Here is a 6713-nt window from a genome sequence, read left to right as displayed (position 1 = left end):
CGCCGCCCGTCCACGACCACGCTGACGCGGGACCCCGCCCGAAGCTACCTCGCCCCCGCCGCACGAGGACCGCGCCGCCGGAGCCCCTCACCGTCTTCCCCGAATCGCCGTCGCCTCATCGTCCTTACCGGATCTCCTCCTCGTTGGAACGTCGTCTCCGACCTCCTCCCCGAGCACCACTGCCCGAACCCCTACAACCCCGGTGAGACCCTCAGCCTCTCGTCCTCTCCCCGCACCCGCCGTCCGCCCGATGCTACCCGGTGGCCGCGGCCTTCTCCTCGCGCCGCGACTGGACCGGCGTTCCGCGCGCGCCCACCGTGGCCGAGCCTAGCACGCGCCCCTCCCCGTGCGCGCCCACCGTGGCCGCCTCCCCCGCTGCTGCTTCCGGACGCCTCCACTGCCCCGTCCGCTTTCGCCCCTGCCCCGCTCGCGGTTCCCGCAGTGGCTGCCGCCGCTCGCTGTCCCACCTCCGCCCCCTGGACATGCTACGGCGAACACTCGCCGTGCCTTGGGTCTCCCTTCAGGCGCCCATGCCCGATCGCGTGCGCCCGGCTCTGCCCGATTAGCCACACCCACTATGGCCCCTCTGGGCCACTGGCAGGGGGGCCCCGCCCCCAGAACGGTTTATAAAAAAAGGAATTAAATGAAAAAAATAAAATAAATAATAAATAAAATTATTAAGTAAATTAATTAATTAACTAATTAGAGGATTAGTTAAAGAACTAATTAACTTAATTAATTTTGATTAATTAAACTAAAACAACTAATTAATCCTAGTTAATTAACCTAAACCCTAACTTGGCTAAGCAGAGAATGACACGCGGGTCCCACTAGACCCACACGTTAGGTTGACCAGGTCAACGGTCAACGTTGACTGCTGACATCATGTTGACGTCATGCTGACGTCAGCAAACGCTATTCTGGATAATGTTGAATTTAAATAATTAAATAAATCCTAAAATGATTTAAATCTTTTAAAATCAATATAAAATAAACCGTAGCTTGGATGGAAAAACTTTGTACATGAAAGTTGTTCAGAACGACGAGACAAACCCGGATACGCATCCCGTTTGTCCGCCACGCATCCCTAGAATAGCGAACATGCAACTTTCCCCCTCCGGTTCGTCTGTCCGAAAACGCGAAACACCGGGGATATTTTCCCGGATGTTTTCCCCCTTCACCGGTACCACCTCGTACCACGTTAGGGCACCCTAGCACCGGTACTTGTCATGTCATGCATCGCAATGCATCTGTTTGCTTAATATTTATTGTTTCTTCCCCCTCTTCTCTCGATAGACACCGAGACCGACGCCGCTGCTACCCAGTATGACTACGGTGTTGACGACCCCTCTCTCTTGCCAGAGCAACCAGGCAAGCCCCCCTTGATCACTAGATATCGCCTACTCTCCTCTATACTGCTTGCATTAGAGTAGTGTAGCATGTTACTGCTTTCCGTTAATCCTATTCTGTTGCATAGCCTGTCATTGTTGCTCCAGCTGTTGATACCTTACCTGCAATCCTAAATTCTTAGTATAGGATGCTAGATTATCATCAGTGGCCCTACACTCTTGTCCGTCTGCCATGCTATACTACTGGGTCGTGATCACTTCGGGAGGTGATCACGGGCATATGATATATACTTATACTGTTACATTACTTATGATACTGTTTGGAGATGGGGGATGAAGGGGCAGGTGGCTCCATCCAGGTAGTGGTGGGCCTGAGTTCCCGACGGCCCCCGACTGTTACTTTGAGGCGGAACGACAGGGCAGGTTGTGACCACCTAGGAGAGAGGTGGGCCTGGCCCTGGTCGGCGTTCGCGGATACTTAAGACATTTAACGAGATCTTGGTATTTGATTTGAGTCTGGCTACTGGCCTATACGCACTAACCATTTAGGCAGGGACAGTTATGGGCACTCGACGTCGTGGTATCAGCCGAAGCCTTCGTGACGTCAGCGACTGAGCGGTGCACGCCGGATTGGACTAGAATGCCTTCTAGGCTAGGTCTACTTCCGGTCGCCCTCGCAACATGTAGGTATGCAATGGGAGAAGGGCCTAGACCCCTGCGCCATAGGATTTAGACAGGCGTGCTGACCTCTCTGTTGTGCCTAGGTAGGGCTGCGACGTGTTGATCTTCCGAGGCCGGGCATGACCCAGGAAAGTGTGTCCGGCCAAATGGGATCGAGCGTGTTGGGATATGTGGTGCACCCCTGTAGGAAAGTTAATCTATTCGAATAGCTGTGATCTTCGGTAACAGGACGACTTGGAGTTGTACCTTGACCCTATGACAACTAGAACTAGATACTTAATAAAACACACCCTTCCAAGTTCCAGATACAACTGATGATCGCTCTCTCACAGGGCGACGAGGGGAGGATCATCGGTTAGGATTATGCTATGCGATGATACTTGGTGAACTTACCATCTACTCTTTTCTCCTGCTGCAAGATGGAGGTTACCAGAAGTGTAGTCTTTGATAGGACTAGCTACCCCCCTCTTATTCTGGCATTCTGCAGTTCAGTCCACATATGATAGCCTTTTCCATTTGATACCAATGCATACATATGTAGTGTAGCTCCTTGCTTGCGAGTACTTTGAATGAGTACTCACGGTTGCTTTGCTCCCTCTTTCCCCCCTTTCTATACCCGTTTGCTGCGACCAGACATTGGATCCCAGGAGTCAGACACCACCGTCGACGACAACTACTACTACACTGGAGGTGCCTACTACTATGTGCAGCCCGCTGACGACGACCAGGAGTAGTTTAGGAGGATCCCAGGCAGGAGGCCTACGCCTCTTTCGGTCTGTATCCCAGTTTGTGCTAGCCTTCTTAAGGCAAACTTGTTTAACTTATGTCTGTACTCAGATATTGTTGCTTCCGCTAACTCGTCTATGACCGAGCTCTTGTATTCGAGCCTTCGAGGCCCATGGCTTGTAATATGATGCTTGTATGACTTATTTTATTTGTAGAGTTGTGTTGTGATATCTTCCCGTGAGACCCTGATCTTGATCGTACACATTTGCGTGTATGATTAGTGTACGGTCAAATAGGGGGCGTCACAAGTTGGTATCAGAGTCGACTGCCTGTAGGAATCCCCCTTCCAAACTCCTTGGCCAAAGTCGAGTCTAGTCATTGCAAACTTTTACTAACATGGCTGTGTGTCTTACGGGCCCACATTGCCATTGGGTGGTATTAGGATCTTCTATTCCTCGATCTTTAATCTGGGTCTCTGATATCTTTTCTATTCGGGTTAAATGATTTTACTAACTATGACTCTAGGTCCTCGTAACTACTTCCTCCCGGAGAGCCCCTTATTATAGATGATCGCCTGCTACGCCAGAAGATTCTGAAGATACTCTCTGATGTTTTCCTGAGACCCTTGTGCCTTTGCCGTTGCAATCCCTACCACCGATAAATCATTATGGATAACTACCTACATTTGTCGTTCATACCTTTATCCCCAATTGCTCTTGTTATTACAAGATACCCTGAAACATTCCAATATTTCGAGAATCCATTATGCCTGCTGCCTGCAGCTCCATTTCACTTTAATACATCTACGTATAATTCCTCACACTCATCGAGGATTTGTTCATTCATAGTTGATCATGTGATCCACAAGATACTTTGAAATACTATCCGGTTTTTCGATAATCCATTGCCAATTATTGCTCTGCAAATACTTGTCTGCTTGCATTATGGTTACTTTCCATATGTCTAGCAATATTCATGAGCATCCTTTGTCGCCGTCATTTTGAGTCTTTGATTCAATATCTTTGCGAATGCTCACAATCATCAATCCAACCCAGAGTTCACCCTTCTGGCTCAGACGTTATTTTAAACTTAAGCTAGATCTCGACCAACCTAATTGCCATCGATTGTACCCCTAAGCCTACTCAACTTATCCATCCTTGATCAGAGTGTTTGCTTCTGATCCCTTGATTTGAAGGTCATAATTCATTTGTATTTCAGCTTGGAATTAGTCAGTTGTTTGTATAGTCTGATCTCCATGCATCCTTTCCTCCTCTGGTTGAGTACCGATGCTCACATCAGACCCATTGAAGACCACCGGATCCTTTGTTGGATTTTATCCGACAATATCCTTCATATTCAAAAACCTTGTGAGCATTGCTACATCTTGAGCTTGCGTTGGTTTTCCCCGAAGAGGAAGGGATGATGCAGCAGAGTAGCGTAAGTATTTCCTCGGTTTTTGAGAACCAAGGTATCAATCCAGTAGGAGCCCACGCTCAAGTCCCTCGTACCTGCACAAAGCGATAGCTACTCGCAACCAACGCGATTAGGGGTTGTCAAGCCCTTCATGGTCACTTACGAGAGTGAGATCTGATAGATATAATATTTTTGGTATTTTTGATATAAAGATGCAAAGTAAAAAGTAAAAGCAAAGTAAATAGCAAAACAATATAAAAGTGATGGAGATTGATATGATGAGAATAGACCCGGGGGCCATAGGTTTCACTGGTGGCTTCTCTCAAGAGCATAAGTATTCTACGGTGGGTGAACAAATTACTGTTGAGCAATTGATAGAATTGTGCATAATTATGAAAATATCTAGGCATGATCATGTATATAGGCATCACGTCCGTGACAAGTATATCGAAACGATTCTGCATCTACTACTATTACTCCACTCATTGACCGCTATCCAGCATGCATCTAGAGTATTAAGTTAAAAACAGAGTAACGCTTTAAGCAAGATGACATGATGTAGAGAGATAAATTCATGCAATATGAAATAAACCCCATCTTGTTATCCTCGATGGCAATGATACAATACGTGCCTTGCTGCCCCTTCTGTCACTGGGTAAGGACACCGCAAGATCGAACCCAAAGCTAAGCACTTCTCCCATGGCAAGAACTACCAATCTAGTTAGCCAAACCAAACGGATAATTCGAAGAGACTTGCAAAGATAACAAATCATGCATAAAAGAATTCAGAGAAGATTCAAATATTAGATAGACTTGATCATAAACCCACAATTCAGCGGTCTCAACAAACACACCGCAAAAAGAAGATTACATCGAATAGATCTCCACAAGAGAGGGGGAGAACTTTGTATTGAGATTCAAAGAGAGAGAAGAAGCCATCTAGCTACTAACTATGGACCCGAAGGTCTGAGGTAAACTACTCACACTTCATCGGAGGGGCTAGGATGATGTAGAAGCCCTCCGTGATGCCGACCCTCTTCCGGCGGAGCTCCGGAACAGGCCCCAAGATGGGATCTCGTGGATACAAAAAGTTGCGGTGGCGGAATTAGGTTTTTGGCTCCCGTTCTGATCATTTGGGGGTACGTGTGTATATATAGGAGGAAGGAGTACGTCAGTGGAGCACCGAGGGGCCCACGAGGCAGGGGGGCGCGCCCTAGGGGGGGCACCCTTGTGACCACCTCTTTGATCCCTTGCAGTAGGGTCCAAGTCTCCTGGATCACGTTCGGTGAGAAAATCATGTTTCCGAAGATTTTATTCCGTTTGGACTCCGTTTGATATTCTGTTTATCTGAAACACTAAAATAGGCAAAAATAGCAATGCTGGGTTGGGCCTCCGGTTAATAGTTTAGTCCCAAAAATAATATAAAAGTGGAAAATAAAGCCCAATATAGTCCAAAAAAGTAGATAATATAGCATGGAGCAATCAAAAATTATAGATACGTTGGACACGTATCAAGCATTTCCATGGGTATATAATGCCTTTGGTAATTTGTATCCTCTGCTTTGATAATCATACTCTACTTTCGAGCTTGTATTATTTACTATGAAGTTTGTGGTATATGTTCTTAAGATGCCCCGATGGGTTGAATCAACGCCTTACCTAATCTATGTGGACCCGAAAGATTTCACGGGTCATACTTATCTGGTATTGCACCAGGTAAAACTTTCAACAACTAATGTCATTTTCGAAAAGTGAGAGGTGAATAGTAGGTTATACATTGAAGAAGTGGGAGTCGACCTTGAACTTTGTGTTCATGCCCATGGACACGATGTAGATCTTATCATGGAAGCTTCTCTTAAATTAATTATTCCTTGGTATAAGTTCATCTTATATCTAGGATATGGTCTTTTGCAATCGTGGTTCCGACCATATTGTTCTTCTTTGATACTATTTCTCAGACAAGTTGAAGTACTTGTCTTCTGCAGATCACTGCACCTGTCCAACCTTTACTTTGATCTACCGTCGAGTATTACACTCTGGTAACTCGAGAATATCATGGAATGGCATAACTTCTTATGGGTTCTTCATCAACTGTTATTTCTCACCGATTCCAATTTTCCTGGGTTCTGGGTTGTCAACCGAGAACACTGATATGTGAACTGATTCCGCATTCCGGTTCGGTAACCCTAAGTAATTTTCGTTGCTTATGAGTTTAATAATCCTTCAAGTCATTCCTAGCTTGATCAGCTATATCATTATCGTGCTGATTTTAACTGTGCTACCTGGTCCTTATTCCCGGAGCATAATTTTCGACAATGAGCTAAGCTTACATCAATCTTCCTCATCATATCATTTCTCCTTGAACAGCAAGCTTGGTTTCGAGTTTGTGTCGTACCCTCGGTTCCCATAACCTTTCGCTTCATCATCATTTGACTTGATGGCATCGCCAACCGATTACATCTTCATGAAATCTCTCAACTAATGTGTCGGATCATCATCAGCCTTCCGAGCTCTTCCAGGATATCAATTAAATTCATGATGAGA

The sequence above is a fragment of the Triticum dicoccoides genome, chromosome 3A, assembly GCF_002162155.2.
Source record: "Triticum dicoccoides isolate Atlit2015 ecotype Zavitan chromosome 3A, WEW_v2.0, whole genome shotgun sequence".
Taxonomy (NCBI): domain Eukaryota; kingdom Viridiplantae; phylum Streptophyta; class Magnoliopsida; order Poales; family Poaceae; genus Triticum; species Triticum dicoccoides.
Note: the sequence above shows the minus strand (reverse complement) of the source record.